This window comes from Cherax quadricarinatus, chromosome 11 (assembly GCF_038502225.1).
Source record: "Cherax quadricarinatus isolate ZL_2023a chromosome 11, ASM3850222v1, whole genome shotgun sequence".
Classification (NCBI taxonomy): Eukaryota; Metazoa; Arthropoda; class Malacostraca; order Decapoda; family Parastacidae; genus Cherax; species Cherax quadricarinatus.
In genome coordinates this window covers 26,408,280-26,425,379 of record NC_091302.1, presented here as the reverse complement: position 1 = coordinate 26,425,379, position 17,100 = coordinate 26,408,280, and positions in this window count along the sequence as shown.

The window sequence follows — 17,100 nt, the reverse complement described above, 5'->3', positions numbered from 1 at the left end:
GATGCAAGGTTACATCCCCGGCCCTTAGACCCCTCAGCCTACTCAAAGCTCTGTCCATTACCATTTCTGAATTAACCCTCCTGCTCTCCTGTGCATCTGCCAAAAACAAAATCCCACAAATCTTTAGCCTATCTACAGTTATCCAACCAAACTCCTCCCCCAAGGTCCCTCCTACCCAAGCGCCTACCTCCAACAACCGTGATTTCTGCTTATTAACTCTCATCCCAGTAGCATTCCCAAAAATCTCAATTACCCTTCCCACTTTTCTTAAATCTTCAATCTCATTAAGTAAAACAGTTGTATCATCTACATAACCAACAATATTCCCACAATATCCTCCACTCTCCCCCAACCTTCCCATCCCACCATCAACCAGAACATAGAAAGGGTTCTGCATACATGCAAAGAGTATTTGGGATAGTGGACACCCCTGCCTTAAACCCCTTCCCATGCTTACTGAACTACCCAACCTCCCATTTACCTGTACTCTCATTGATGCATTCTCATACAAAGTCCTCACCCATCCAACCACCCTCCCTCCAAAACCCATTCTCACCATACTCTCAATCAAAAATTCCCTATCCACATAATCATAAGCTTTCTCCCAATCCAGACCTAGAATACCTCCCTTATTACTACCCTCAAGGAAATCCCGAATACGACCATGACCTACCCGCATACTCCTCCCCGGGATACCAAACTGTCCCCCATGTATCACCGACCCCATGACCTTCTTCAGTCTATTACCCAAAATTTTCGCAAAAACCTTGTAATCAGCGCACATCAAAGATATTGCACGGTAAGCACTCAACTCTCTACCCCCCCCCCTTCTTTGGCACCAAAACTATGACACCCGTACTTTGCGATATGCCCAACTTCCCACTAGTTAACATATGGTCCAATAGCCTAACAAAACACTGCCTAATACACCCCCAATGTGCTCTATAAAAATCATTTGGTATACCGTCTATCCCTGGTGTTTTCCCGGTACTCATCCCGAAAACTGCCTCTTCCACCTCAACCTCACTTATACCAACCTCCAACCCCACTCTATCTTGCTCACTTAAAATGCTATGGAACCCCCCTTCAAAAAAACCCTCCCAGGAACCCCCCTCCCTCCAACTCCATTTCTCTCTAAACCAACTATCAGCGTAGAGACTCATACTTTCCGTATTGGATAGGACTCGACCCACTGGATACCCTCCCACCCCAGGGCTTGTCTCCAATTGTAGAATGGTGGTTGCACTCTGTCGGTCCCGAAATTTACGTAAAACATACCCAGACGGTTTATCACCCCACAAAACATCCTCTAACCCCGCCCTAACCCTAATTGCATCAAACCTATCATTGTGTAATTCAGCTATTCTACTCCGCAGTCTGTCCATATCATCCCTCCTACCACCTCCCCCAACATAACAATCTTGCAACTGTCCCTCCAGATAATTTTGCAACCCAAAACGCCACCTCGCCTCCTCTCGTCCCCTAGCCTTAAAAAAATTCGCTATTCCAGGTTTTGCCTGCATTTCCCACCAATCTAACAGATCTATCTCCCTGTTCCTAGCCTCCCAAAAAGGCAACCACCAATCACTGAAAAAAGGCCCCTCCCCCTCCTCCTTAAGAAGCCTTACATTTAATTTCCAGTACCCAGAATAAATACGCACCACTCCATCCCACATCAAATCTGCTATTACCGCTCTGTGATCAGAAAACCCCACATCGAAGGTTTGCACCCTCACAACATCTATACCCTGCTTAATATAAATTCTGTCTAATCGCGCTTCATATCCCCTACGGACGAACGTATGCTCCACTAGGTAACCCCCCCTCCCCACCACATCAACAACCCCAATATCTCGCAATACATCCCTCAGCACACTCAGCACACAACCCGCCCCTCTCGGTTCGACATCACCACTCCTAATCACACAATTCCAATCACCTCCTATTACTGTTATAGCAGGCAAACCTCTCAAGTGATACAGCAATACCTCTCTGACAAAATCTACTTTTACCCTGATATTACTAGTTGCTGGCATGTAAACTCCCACGAAACTAACTCGACTCTCACCCCAGACGCCATCCACCCTCACGATCCTCCCACCCCCCCCCTCTTCCCAACCGATGACACGCAAGGGGCTGGTCTCCTTTACCGCAACTGCTACCCCACCTTTCAATTGCAAACCACTGGTTACATACATCCGATATCCTTTCACCCTCAACACACTACCAGCCCTGTGATTATGCTCTTGCAAAAAGCATATGTCAACATCAAACCGCCTTAAAAACCACTCAAACCAAACTTTCTTGACCTCAGTCTTAAGTCCATTAACATTAAGCGTGACACATCTGAAAATTACAGAAGGGGCGGCTTTGCCCTATGCCTCTGGGATTTACCCACTGCACTTTTCATATTACGTGTTCCTTTGCCACTCGAGTTTTCCTGTGCAATCACTTCCCCCCTCCCTTTCCCAATTTGCAACTCAGGCACACCTCTACCACTATGTGTCCTCGGCTCCACAACCGCTGCCCATGACTTCTTCCCCGGCCTCTGCCCTGGGGTAATGACCTCATCTATCTCTGATGCCGCAGTTCGTTTCCTAGAACTCACACTTACACACATATCACCCTCAGACAATTCCTCCTGGTGTACCTCCACGGCCACCACATGCTCCCGCCCAATCTTACTCAAGTCTTCCTCAACAATTTGTTGTCCCTCCAAAGTTCCAGCTTCACATGAACTGAGGACACCTTTTGCACAGGGTTCCTCCTCATCCAAAAAATCCTTGATCACATCTGCCAATAACCCATCCTGGATTGAAGCTTCCTGGACGAAAGTCTCCTCAGATGTCACCTTCAACTCCCCCGACGCCCCTGGGAGAGTGACACATGTCTCCGCCGCCGCCACCTCCCGGTCGACCTCTTCGCTCCAGAGGTCATTCCTCCGGCCTCCCGAGGCATCAGAGCCAGGCACCAAATTACACGACTGTTGAATCACAATTGGAGTGTCGAGAATTCGAGAAGCCCGCCTCCTAGGACACTGGGCTGCCATGTGCTCATAAGAGCTACATAGACGACATGTTTTCCTTTGCCCAGCATAGTACACATAAACCTGTGTTCTACAACCGATCATCGTAACATAGGATGGTATAGGCCTTGTTAAGGTCATTTTAAGGGTGTAAGAACCTTCCGGCATTCCTTCATATGGACCATCCCTCCACACCCCCATTGTTGCAGAATGCACTGTCCCATAACTTCGAAAAAACTCCTGCAGGCCATAAGCCGTAGCCTCGAAGGGTACATTCCGTACCTTCACCCATGTGAAGTACTTAGAGACGTCATGTAACACAACATCCATCGTTGAATTCACACTCATGCGTTGTTCCTGGTAATGCTCGACAATTCTTGTGTAGTAATCGACTCGTAGAAATTTCACAAAGATTCTTGTTAAACCATTAAGGGCGACGCCATACAATTCCTCGTTGGGAATACCATATGTATCCCTGATGATGTTAGGGAGAAGGACGTTCATCGTATCTCCACTTAACGTACCACGAACCAGCTCTATGCAGATAGTATTCACTCTCCGTACTGTATGTTCCGCCATGTTGATATCCCAATGAGCAGCGCACGTCCTCACTACTCAATGGTTGTTGCTGAACTAAGGTAGCTCGCCTGAAGACAGCAGAGGGGTGCCGAGACAACCTCACTCCACCGTGGTCAGGCAGCGAATGAAGGTGAAGTACTCAATGATGGATTTGATTTTCCTGTCCACACGTCTTTTAACACTGCGAGAGGACCACGCACTTGGTGTCCGAATATTAATTCAAAAGGACTAAACCCGAGACTTTCTTGCTCACTTTCTCTCATAACGAACAGAAGAAAAGGTATACCCTCATCCCAGTCTCTAGAAAAATGCTCACAATAAGCTCTCATCATGGACTTCAGTGTCTGATGAAATCTCTCTAGAGCACCTTGTGACTGTGGATGATAACTGGTTGAAAGTACAGACTTTATTCCTAGGTGGGATAATGCTTCTCGAAAGATCTTAGAAGTGAAGTTAGATCCCTGATCTGATTGTATCTCTCGTGGCAATCCAACCTGGGAGAAAAATTTCATCAGCGCTCTCACAATAGCACGAGCCTTAATTTTTCTCATAGGAATAGCTTCGGGATAGCGTGTTGCAGCGTCCATAATAGTAAATAAGTATTGGTTTCCTAGTTTGGTTCTAGGCAAAGGACCAACACAATCAATAATAAGACGTGAGAATGGTTCACCATCCACGGTGATAGGAATGAGAGGCGCAGGTGGAGGTGAGTGCGCTGGCTTGCCTGTCACTTGACACACGTGGCAACGTCGCACATGATCAGCTACTGTTTCCTTCATCTTTGGCCAAGTAAAATGTTTTGCCAGTTTACCGAGTGTCTTCTTGACACCCAAATGTCCTCCTATGGGACTATTGTGAGCAAAATCAATGGCTTGTTCACGAAATATAACTGGTAACACAACGAGATGCATGACTGTGGTGGAAACACTATCAGCTGACAACTTACATGTATTTTTCTCCATCAGTACACCGTTACTATAATAGTAACAATTATCGAGATCCTTTGCTTCACTCTCAGTAACTGCTATGTCTCTCAGTCTTTCCAGCAACTGATCAACAAACTGATCCTTGATTAAATCATCATGAGTTAGAAATTTAATGTCAGTTGTGTTCTGACTAGGTTGATGACCTGGGGGAGTCAGTGTTAATGATCCTGGGCGCAGAGCGTCACTAAACAACATATTCAACCCCAAATCATTGTCATCAACTAACTCAACAGGAGACAAGGATGTTCGTTGTATCTTTGACATAGCTCTAGTAATTGCGCTGAGAGGAAATAAAATAGGTTTCTCTTTACAAGCTTCAATGGCATAATTATCATCAGTGTTATTATCAATCACAAGTGGTTCCTTACATATACCAGCATGAAGGATATCGTTCCCTATCAACAAGTCCACTGACCTGATGGGAAATACACTACTGGATATACCCACTGAAATATAACCAGTATAATAGCTTGTTTCAATGTAAACTTTATGCAGAGGTACTTTTATAACAGCCCCACCATAGGCTTCTAATAATACATCTATCTTCCAATAGGTATCATCAGTTATGGGCAGTACCTCTTCTCTTAATAAGGTGAGATAACTGCCAGTGTCTCTGAAAGTAATTATCTCAGTTAGATGTGATTCGTCGAATCCTACTTTACCTCTCGAAAAGTAAGGATTCATCGCTGAACGAATCTTTTCGTCAGATACACTTTCTGACGCTAGTCATCTATCCTGAGGAACATTATTTAAAACAGTAGGAGCAGAGGTATTACTAGGATTTTGGTGCCTTTGTTGCTCGGAAGAGGATACGACTTGAGTGGGGGTGCCAGCCGCACGACTGTCTCTCGTATCTCTTTCTAACTTATAGCAATACTCTCTAGCATGTCCTTTTCTGTTACAATAGGTACATTTAACTTTCTTCTTCTCGATATCAGATTTCTGTCTAGCCACAGAGACAGATTCAGGATTGTGAGTTTTCCTGGTAAAGGTACGAGAAGTTACAGGAGCAGGTACATCAGGCCGGCAATGAGCAGCTGATTTAAGTTGCCAACTTCTAGGACAATTTTTAGTTAACTTGTTTCTCTGTGTTTTAGTACGTACAAGTTTGTGAGAAATCTCGTAATTGTCTGCTAATGCTGCAGTTTCCAGAATATCAGAGGTAGTATGATCGATCAAATATTCTTGTATGTGAACAGACATACAGTTGTTAAACTCTTCGTGTAGTAACAACTGAACAAGGCTGTCGTAGTTGTTACACTTGGCAGCTCTAGACCATCTCTCAAATGTAACTTTTTTCTCAAGAGCAAACTCTACACAAGTTTGATCTTGTCGTCGTTGTAACGTACGAAATGCTCTTTGATAACTTACAGGTAACAAGTTAAATGTCTCTAGAATAGTTTGTTTGACAGCGTCATAACTAATGTACTTGGCAAATGGTAAAGCAGCAGTACAAGTTTGAGCTCTTCCTGTCAAAGCTGTATGCAACAAGGTTGCCCAGTGCTTACGTGGCTAGTTCATAGCACGTGCCTGGTTCTCAAACACATCAAAATAGGTGTCTAAGTCACTCTCAAAAAACTTAGGAACCATCGATGCGGCTTTCTGCACATTAAATGTGTCCTGTGATCTATCAGTCTGTTGTCTTCCAAGATGAATATTTTCTCTCTGGAAACCTTCTTCGTTCAATTTCCTCTGAGCCTCTATTTGTGCAGTCTGCAACATAATGAGGCGTTCAAACCTCTCAAACTGTTCCTGAGAGATAGGACCAGTGGGTAATGGAGGAGTAGGGAAATTAACATGTCTTTCTGGACGGTCCTTAGGTTGGGCACCTCGTCCAGCCGTCTCTAGAGAGTCTAAATCTAGATGGCCTAGGATAAGTAGATACAGGTGTAGCATACACTGTACTAGTATGTGGTTGCGTCATACTAACAGTTATACTCTGTACTATTGTGTCAGTGAGGCGGGAAGGTGTGAGCGGAGGTTCACTAGGCTCAGACACTTCTGCCTTAGTTGTTCTTTCTTCTACATCAAATAGAGTCATACTTCCTAATTGTGACACTAGGCTTTCTGAATCTGAATCATATTCAGTCATCTCTGTATGAGCAGGAAACAATATATCTTTAATTAATGCTCTGACAGTTTCTGCGGTGTAATTCCTGTTATACTTCACACCGAGATATTTGGCTACTTGCCAACACGTCTGAAGTTTTAATGTACTTAACTCAAAGTCAGAGTATCAATTAACTGTTTCACTTTGGCATACATCACGAAAATAAGTGTACTACGAGAGAGTGATTATGGGAAACTATAATCTTAATAGGAATTTTAGTGTTGGTTGTCTTAGAGCTAGAACTCAAACAGTATTTCCATCTCCTTGGATCAAGAGACTCAGTCAGGTACATACATCCACCTGGTATGTTGTACAAGACTAAACTCAAAGTCTTCAGATTAGGAAAGTACTCAAAGTGTTTCATCATAGAGTTACTAGTATGTCAAACTGGAAAATTTCTCCAACACCTTGGATCAAGAGCCTCCCGGACAGGCCCCCATTTGTTACAAAAAACGCGATTCTAAAAGCTTAGAGATCTCCAGTGAATACTAGAAAGAACTGCCCTTCTAGCATCCAGCCTGTTACTGGGTTTTCATAACAAGTAGTCAGTATCCTTGTCCAATTATCCATTAGAATTCAGTATGATTCAATAGTGCTTCAGGATTACAACTGGTAGGCTACTAACTAGAGAAATTAAAATTTAATAAATTTATTAAGTCTAGAGGTATATTATCAAATTAAATTAAATTAAATTAATCACAGTAATCAAAATAATATCACTTCTCTCAAGTTCAATAGTATTGTGCTGAAAGCACATATCACATTTATAATTCTTAAGTACCGTCTGGTACATTAACATTTAATAAGATATTACAAATATGTACAAGTAAGTTTGTGTATGTGTGTAAGTGCTCTAAGTAGTTCACTGTGTCTCACGACTTGACTAGACTTAAACAAGTGACTGACAAAGTCCTCAAATAAACTAACTTCTTGACCGACTGGCAACCAGAACAGTCTGCTTGAACAACAAAAAGAATGCTAAAGCCCAATAGCAATACAACAAGCAACTGCGACACAGAATCAGGAACAAGGAGATAATATAACGACACTAAGTAAGTACCATCAGCAGATCCTCCACAAAAGTTACAAAACTCCCATACTACTGAATCTAAGTTCAGCATAAGAAAATCCCCGACTGTGATAATACACAGAAACCAGTACAAATTAGGTCATAAGCTATAGTTCAGGACCTGAGTTGTTTAGAGTGTCTATGCGACACACAACCTCAATACAACGTCGAAAATCACTAAATCTATACAATGTTCTGTGAACAGAGTTCTACAGAACTAACAAGAATAATGAGACAGACAATCTGTCCAACCACCAAGAGAGTCTAGACCAGACTGAATACTTCAGGCGAGGTGAGGACACTCCCCCCCTCGATCACGTGATAGCTCCGTGGGTTGCTGTCGCTCCCCAACAAGAAGCCGGCAGGGAAACAAGCAAAGAGCGATAATTACAGTAGTTAGACAATCAAGACTTGAACTGAGCACATAATATGTTACATCCTACCTAACAACATAACTACATCAAATAACAATATAAAGCAATACATTTACGATTTAGCTATTATCGCAAATATAAGCAATATAAAATTAAATGAAAAGGTAATAATTATATATATACATAACAATCATTGCAACCCATTCAGGGGTTGCAACAGTGGTGTTGGTGGTGTTGGTGGTGTTGGTGGTGTTGGTGGTGGTTGTGGTGGTGGTGGTGGAGGTGGGTGTAGTGATGATAGGGTGGTGAAAACCCATTCAGACCTTCGTTTTCGCACCCTTCCTGCCACCTAGCTGACCTAGTTCGCTCTCACTGTTTGAACAGACTCAGAATAGGTCACATTTCTTTCTTGCAGGACAACTGCTTATTGCAGCAGACTAGCACCAAATAATCACTGTGTACCCATTGCCCTAATAAACGTAATAATTGTCTCCGTGCTATAGTATACCATCACATTACTATTCTCGCATTATGTCACCCCAGCAACAGCAATAGTGCATTCTGTGGCAGAGGTAGGAGTTTGTGTTATGCCCAGGAAGGAAAGAGAGAGTGGGAGAGTCACTTCATTACCCCATCCAGGCATCATCTGACTGCCAGAAGATTATTCAGATTTCGCATCCTCAAGTAACAGCAATGAGACACAGGTATAACATAATTTCCTCGAGAAATCTTCCTGACGTCATCTGGGTTCTCTCACTGCCTCCCACTGTGTGTCCTTCCTCATGTGTTCAGCCTGATATCGGCCCAGCATCGTCACTATCTGCTGCTATAGCTTTGTCACGGCCAGCTACAGAATGCTAGAAGTGAGTTTAGTGGTTTCTCGTAGATGGAGTGTCCCGTGTGGTCAGGTCTGCTCTGATCACATTGTGCACGGATATTGAGGCAGAGTCTAGCCTAACCCACCTGCTTGCCTGCCTCCTAACACTATTTACACACACACACACCCTTTATGCTGTCTACGTGAATTCCCTGTGGATTTTCTTAGTGCCCAAGCCACTCAAACCCGCAGAAGAAGTCCAGTGGATGACCAAAGCCCGTGGACGACTAAACTGTGAAAGACTAAGATTTGAATAAACAAGCTTTAATCGACCAAGATTTGGGTGCACCTTGCGAAGATACGTGTATCATCTTATCTTAGGTGTCCTGCAGCTCTATTGCTAGCGCACTCAGCTCACTCACTGACGTCTGTGGCTCTGGGTGTTAGAAGATTCGTGTAGGTTGCATCCTTAGGGCCAAAATTTCCCTAATGTTTTGCCCGAAATGCTCTGCATGACAAGGGGTTTTTCTCTACAGTAGTATGTCATTGATGTTAGATAGGCCTGTATACATTGTACATGTAGAAATAAAGATTATTATAATTATTATTATTATTATTATTATTATTATTATTATTATTATTATTATTAAACTTGTCTCTGAGTAGCCTAATCATTATAAAATTATGTTGCACTCAGCACTGTTCCAGTTACGTGCTTGGAGGCATAAGGAACTAGGATTATGGAATAAGGACACACCTTCCACGGATCGCGCAGCCACCGAAATACCTCTAGTTAATTTAACTATTAACCTTTATTTTTAATTTCAGGCACTAAGTATATTATATGTTTTTTCTCCTATCAGAGTTTTTCATCGAAGTTTAACTTAAAATACTTTAAATTATATAATGGAAATGTGTCTGTTAATTCACTTCAGTAATGGAGACACAAGTTGAAGTTCTGAACTGTAACTAAACATTCTGAATTTCCATTTACTACAGTAAAGTTCGTTTATTCAGTTTTTAAGTTTTTAAAAGGTTTAAATTATCAGTTTTATCAATAATGTAACTATGAATTATTCAAACACCTATTTTCGTAACTGATTTCTGATTGTTTCACTAGATAAATAAATATGGAGAAAAATACAGAAACTTAATGATTTCTTTTTTTTTTCAGTTGTTAGCCTCACGGGGAACCTTGTAGTTAGTTATGAGGACTGGCACTGTAGTTATGTGGAATGGCACTGTAGCTAGTTATGAGAAATGGCACTGTAGTTAGTTGTGAGGAATAGCACTGTAGTTATGAAGAATGACATTGTACTTAGTTATGAGGAATGGCACTGTAATTACTTATGAGGAATGGCTATGCAATTAGTTATGAGGAAGGGCACTATAGTTAGTCATGAGGAATAGCATTGTAGTTAGTCATGAAGAATGGCACTGTAGTTAGTTGTGAGGAAAAGTACTGTAGTTATAAGGAATGGTACCGTAGTTAGTTATGAGGAATGGCACTGTAATTAGCTATGAGGAATGGCACTGTAATTAGTTATGAGGAATGGCATTGTAGTTAGTTATGAGGAATGGCACTGTAGTTAGTTATGAGGAATGACACTGTAGCTAGTTATGACAAGTTGCACTGTAGTAACTTATGAGGAATAGCTCTGTAGTTACTTATGAGGAATGGCTACGTAGTTAGTTTTTAGAAATGGCTCCGTAGTTAGTTATGAAGAATGTCTCTGTAGTTAGTTATGAGTAATGGCTCTGTAGTTAGTTATGAGGAATTGCAATGTAGTTAGTAATGAGGAATGGCACTGTAGTTAGCTATAAAGGATAACACTGTAGTTAGTTATGAGGAATGACACTGTAGTCAGTTATGAGGAATGGCTCTGTAGTTAGTTATGAGGAATGGCTCTGTAGTTAGTTATGAGGATTTCCTCTGTTGTTAGTTATGAGGAATGGCACTGTAGTTAGTTATGAGGAATGGCTCTGTAGTTAGCTATGAGGATTTCCTCTGTTGTTAGTTATGAGGAATGGCACTGTAGCTAGTTATGAGGAATGTTACTGCAGTTAGTTAAGAAGAATGTCACTGTAGTTAGTTATGAGGAATAGCTCTGAAATTATAAGGAATGGCTCTGTAGTTAGTTATGACGAATGGCACTGCAGTTAGTTATGAGGAATAGCACAGTAATTTGTTATGAGGAATGACACTGTAGTTAGTTATGAGGAATAGCACTGTAGTTAGTTATGAGGAATGGCTCTGTAGTTAGTTATGTGGAATGACACTGTTGTTAGTTATAAGGAATGACACTGTAGTTAGTTATGAGGAATGACTCTGTAGTTAGTTATGAGTAATTGCTCTGTATTTAGTTATGAGGAATGGCACTGTAGTTAGTTATGAGGAATGGCTCTGTAGCTAGTTATGAGGAATGTTACTGTAAATAGTTTCGAGAAATGACACTGTGGTTAGTTATGACGAATGGCACTGTAGTTTGTTATGAGGAATGGCACTGTAGGGAGTTGTGAGGAATAGCTCTGCAGTTAGTTATGTGGAATGGTACTGTAGTTAGTTATGACGAATGGCACTGTAGTTAGTTATGGGGAATGGCACTGTAGTTAGTTATGAGGAATGACACTGTAGTTAGTTATGAGGAATGACACTGTAGTTAGTTATGGGGAATGGCACTGTAGTTAGTTATGAGGAATGACACTAGTTAGTTATGAGGAATGACACTGTAGTTCGCTATGAGGAATGGCTCTGAAGTTAGTTATGAGGAATGGCACTGTAGTTACTTGTGAGGAATGGCTCTGTAGTTAGTTATGAGGAATGGCCCTCTAGTTACTTATGAAGAATGGCCTTGTAGTTAGTTACGAAGAATGGCACTGTAGTTAGTCATGAGGAATGGTTCCGTAGTTATGAGTAATGGCTCTGTATTTATGAGGAATGGCTCTGTAGTTAGTTATGAGGAACGGCACTGTAGTTTGTTATGAGGAATGGCTCTGTAGTTAGTTATATGGAATGACACTCTTGTTAGTTATAAGGAATACCACTGTAGTTAGTTATGAGGAATGGCTCTGTAGTTAGTTATGAGTAATTGCTCTGTATTTAGTTATGAGGAATGGCACTGTAGTTAGTTATGAGGAATGTCACTATAAATAGTTATGAGGAATGACACTGTAGTTAGTTATGACGAATGGCACTGTAGTTAGTTATGAGGAATGGCACTGTAGGTAGTTTTAAGGATTAGCTCTGCAGTTAGTTAGGTGGAATGATACTGTAGTTAGTTATGACGAATGACACTGTAGTTATTTACAAGGAATGAAACTGTAGTTAGTTATGAGGAATGGCACTGTAGTTACTTATGGGGAATGTCACTGTAGTTAGTTATGAGGAATAGCACTGTAGCTAGTTATGAAGAATGACACTGAAGTTCGTTATGAGGATTGGCACTGTAGTTACTTGTGAGGAATGGCTCTGTAGTTAGTTATGGGGAATGGCCCTTTAGTTACTTATGAAGAATGGCCTTGTAGTTATTTACGAAGAATGATACTGTAGTTAGTTATGAGGAATGGCACTCTAGTTAGTTGTGAGGAATAGCTCTGTAGTTAGTTATGAGGATTGTCTCTGTAGTTATCAGGAATGACTCTGTAGTTAGGTTTGAGGAATTGCTCTGTAGTTAGTTATGACGAATGGCACTGTAGTTACTTATGAGGAATTTCACTGTAGATAGTTATGAGGAATCGTTCTGTAGTTTACTTATGAGGAATGACACTGAAATTAGTTATGTCGAATGGCACTGTAGTTAGTTATAAGGAATGACACAGTCGTTAGTTATAAGTGTAGTTAGTTACGAGGGACGGCACTGTAGTTATTTATGAAGAATGGCTCTGAAGTTAGTTATGAGGAATGGCATTGCAGTTAGGTATAAGCAATGACGCTGAAGTTAGTTATGAGGAATGGCACTGTAGTTAGTTATGAGGAATGGCACTGTAGTTAGTTATGAAGATTGGCACTGCAGTTAGTTATGAGGAATGGCTCTGTAGTTAGTTATGAGGAATGACACTGTAGTTAGTTATGAGAAATGACACTATAGTTAGGTATGAGGAAAGGCACTGTAGTTAGTTATGAGGAATGATAATGTAGTTAATTATGACGAATGGCACTGTAGTTAGTTAAGAGGAATAGCTCTGCAGTTAGTTATGTTGAATGGTACTGTAGTTATTTATGACGAATGGCACTATAGTTAGTTATAAGGAATGAAACTGTAGTTAGTTATGAGGAATGGCACTATAGGTATGAGGAATGGCACTGTAATTATTTATGAGGAATGGCACTGTAGCTAGTTATGAGGAATTACACTGTAGTTAGTTATGAGGAGCGGTTCTGAAGTTAGTTATGAGGAATGACACTGTAGTTAGTTGTGAAGAATGGCTCTGTAGTTAGTTATGAGGAATGGCACTCTGGTTACTTATGAGGAATGGCCCTGTATTTAGTTACGAAAAATGGCATTGAAGTTAGTTATGAGGAATGGTTCTGTAGTTATGAGTAATGGCTCTGTATTTATGACGAATGGCTCTGTAGTTAGTTATAAGGAATGAAACTGTAGTTAGTTATGAGGAATGGCACTATAGTTATGAGGAATGGCACTGTAGTTATTTATGAGGAATGGTTCTGTAGTTAGTTATGAGGAATGGCACTCTAGTTAGTTATGAAGAATGTCACTGAAGTTTATGAGGAGTGGCACTGTAGTTAGTTATGAGGAATGGCACTGTAGTTAGTTATGAGGAATGACACTGTAGTTAGTTATGAGGAATGTCACTGTAGTTTATGAGGAACGGCACTGTAGTTAGTTATGAGGAATGACACTGTAGCTAGATATGAGGAATAGCCCTGTAGTTAGTTATGAGGAATGGCTCTGTAGTTGTGAGGAATGACTCTGTAGTTAGGTTTGAGGAACTGCTCTGTAGTTAGTTATGAGGAATGGCACTGTAGTTAGTTATGAGGATTGGGGTTTTAATGACTCTAAAAATGCAGTTAGCCAGGTTAGGAATATTAAAGATGTTAGGAGAGTCAAAAATATTATTTTACCTTAAAGGTCAGGTAAGAGGTGATGCTCATATTTAAATACAAGGTTTTCCAAATGTAGACAATAGTTACACAGAAGCAGTTGATCGGTTGGAGATCACCTCTGGTATCTTAGAGCAAAGTAGGCTGGACATGGTAACTATAAGATAAGATAAGATAACCCAGGAAAGCAGTGCATCATCGAGGACTATGTAAGTTATTTTCGTTGGGGTCCTCAATCTTGTCCTCTAGGATGCGACCCACACTAGTCGACTAGCACCCAGGTACCTATTTGCTGCTAGGTGAACAGGACAACAGGTGTAAGGAAACGCGTCGAAATTTTCCACCAACCGGGAATCGAACCCGGGCCCTCCGTGTGTAAAGTGAGAGGTTTAGCCACCAGGGAACCTGGCCTGGTTAATTTAATAACTCCAGAGCACAATTATAAAAAATAAAACAATTTACAGTTAAATTGGAAAACACTCTTAAAAAGCTTCATTAATAAATGTGATATAAAAGAATCAGATTGGATCTTGAGTGTCATTTTCTCAAAATAACCGACTAGTAGAACAGTAAAGTGATTATCTAATAAGTACCAGAAAGGATACTTCTCCTTGGAAGAAATATGAGCGGGTATCCAAGAGTTAATTGTACAACTACTAAATTAATTATGGTGAGGTAACAAACAATGACTTTGATGCATCTCATACTAATGTTAAGTTCTGCAAAGGAAAAAAATACCATAATGGTAACTGTAATAATAATACATCCCGGAATAAAATTTATATTGGAACACATGAAGTGACGAAAACCAGGAATAAAGGTTCTCCGTAGGAAAGTAAGAGAAGATTTTAAAGAAAGATAACACTATAAATAATGGGCAAGTAGAACAAAAGAGGGATTGTCTATTTTTAACAAGGTGTTCATTCATCAAAAAATTGTAATGCATATGATTCCTGGAATACTAAGGTGGAGAGTGTGGAGGAACTTAACAGGTGTTTCATAATGATTCATAATGTGAAAGATTGCCATGTTAAATTAAATAATTGTTATCAGTGTCAAAAGGGAAAATTCCACACCCATGGTGTGGGTGGTAGTCACCACACACCCATGGTGCGGGTGGTAGTCACCACACACCATGGTGTGGGTGGTAGTCACCACACACCCATGGTGCGGGTGGTAGTCACCACACACCCATGGTGTGGGTGGTAGTCACCACACACCCATGGTGCGGGTGGTAGTCACCACACACCCGTGGTGTGGTGGTAGTCACCACACACCCATGGTGTGGGTGGTAGTCACCACACACCCGTGGTGTGGTGGTAGTCACCACACACCCATGGTGCAGGTGGTAGTCACCACACACCCATGGTGTGTGTGGTAGTCACCACACACCATGTTGTGGGTGGTAATCACCACACACCATGGTGTGGGTGATAGTCACCACACACCATGTTGTTGGTGGTAGTCACCATACACCATGGTCTTGGTGGTAGTCAACACACTAATACCCGATGGGGTATAATAATAACCCTGGCGCAGCTGTTACAAACGTAAGTGGCAGCAAATGTAAATGATAATGGAATTGCTGAAGTAGACTTAACCCGTTGTGAAAGTGAATATTCGGGATAATAGACAACAATCAAATAATGTAAGTGCTTTGCTAGATCAAGAATTTCAGCGGACATTTATAAGACGTAGCTGCCTTAGCGGTATGGCAGTGCCAAGTGGGTAACCTGAAAATTTGAAATTGTCTGGAGTTTTATCAGACAACAAGTCCCTAAAGTACGACACGGTGAATATTTATGTCGAACTGGGTGGCGAGGAAATGTATGAGTGCAGTTGTAAAAGACAGGCTGCAAGAGAAAATATCTACAGTTGGATTTAGCGAAGCAACTAGACGGTGTTCATAGAATGGTGTATTATTATTATTATTACAATCAAGGGGGAAGCGCTAAACCCGGAGGATTATACAGCGCCTGGGGGGGGATGTGGAAGGCATTCAGGCTTAATTTGGGGAACTGGAGCACAGATCCAATTCCCTAAATCAAGAGCCCCTCACCAACATCAAGGAACCTTCCTTGAGGGGATAGAATGGTGTAGAACTGACACCATCCTCTGTGGACAATGACTCAGTGGGGCCATTAAATATTTTAATGGCGAATGATTATTTTTTTTTTTTTATATTTTATTTAAATAACTGCTTATACATAATACATTGTATGACTTACAAAACAAACCACGGTGAAATATAAAATAAATGGTACATACAGTGAACTTCATACCTCTCCGAACATGAAATTAAACACCAACATTACAAACTTTTTTTTATATTTTTATTTAAAACAACACAATACATTAAATAAATAAAAGAACACATTATCAGTTCTTACTCAAAATTATAAATCCCATTGCCATATACATTACATCCAATGTAACTATGTTAAGTAAGATTACACAAGATAACATAACAATATTCATCATTATTATTATAACCAAGGAAAACCCAAACCTACAATCTGCATTATTTTTTCCACTTTGTTATTTATATATTATTAATCCACATAACCTTCAAACCCTCCTTTACAATACTCATCATTGCCAGTGCCGACACAGCTGACACTTCTACCCCCCCCCCCCGTATGTACAGTCCCCATTCAAAAATAACATACATTAATTTCCCTAATGAATGGCCATTGAAAACAATTTCTACTAAAATAAACCAACCCAGCAGACTTCCAAACAAAAACAGTCAGGGTCATTATAAGACATGTAGGAACGAGTCCTGCAGTCTCATATGTATACATATACGCATGCATATACACATACGTGTATGTGCACTTATTCATAAGAACCAACTATATCATACATAGAAATAAATCGCTAAATGACTTGTCTGCAAATAAACTAAATATTACAATTTATGATAGAACTATACCAAAGACATTGGTTCCCCCAAACACCCTACTCATGCACAAAGTTAATGTTACTGATTTACACAATATATAATAGGACCTTACATACAAAATAAGGGGATATATAAACCCCATCAAATACTTATATATTTTCGTACATAGTGCA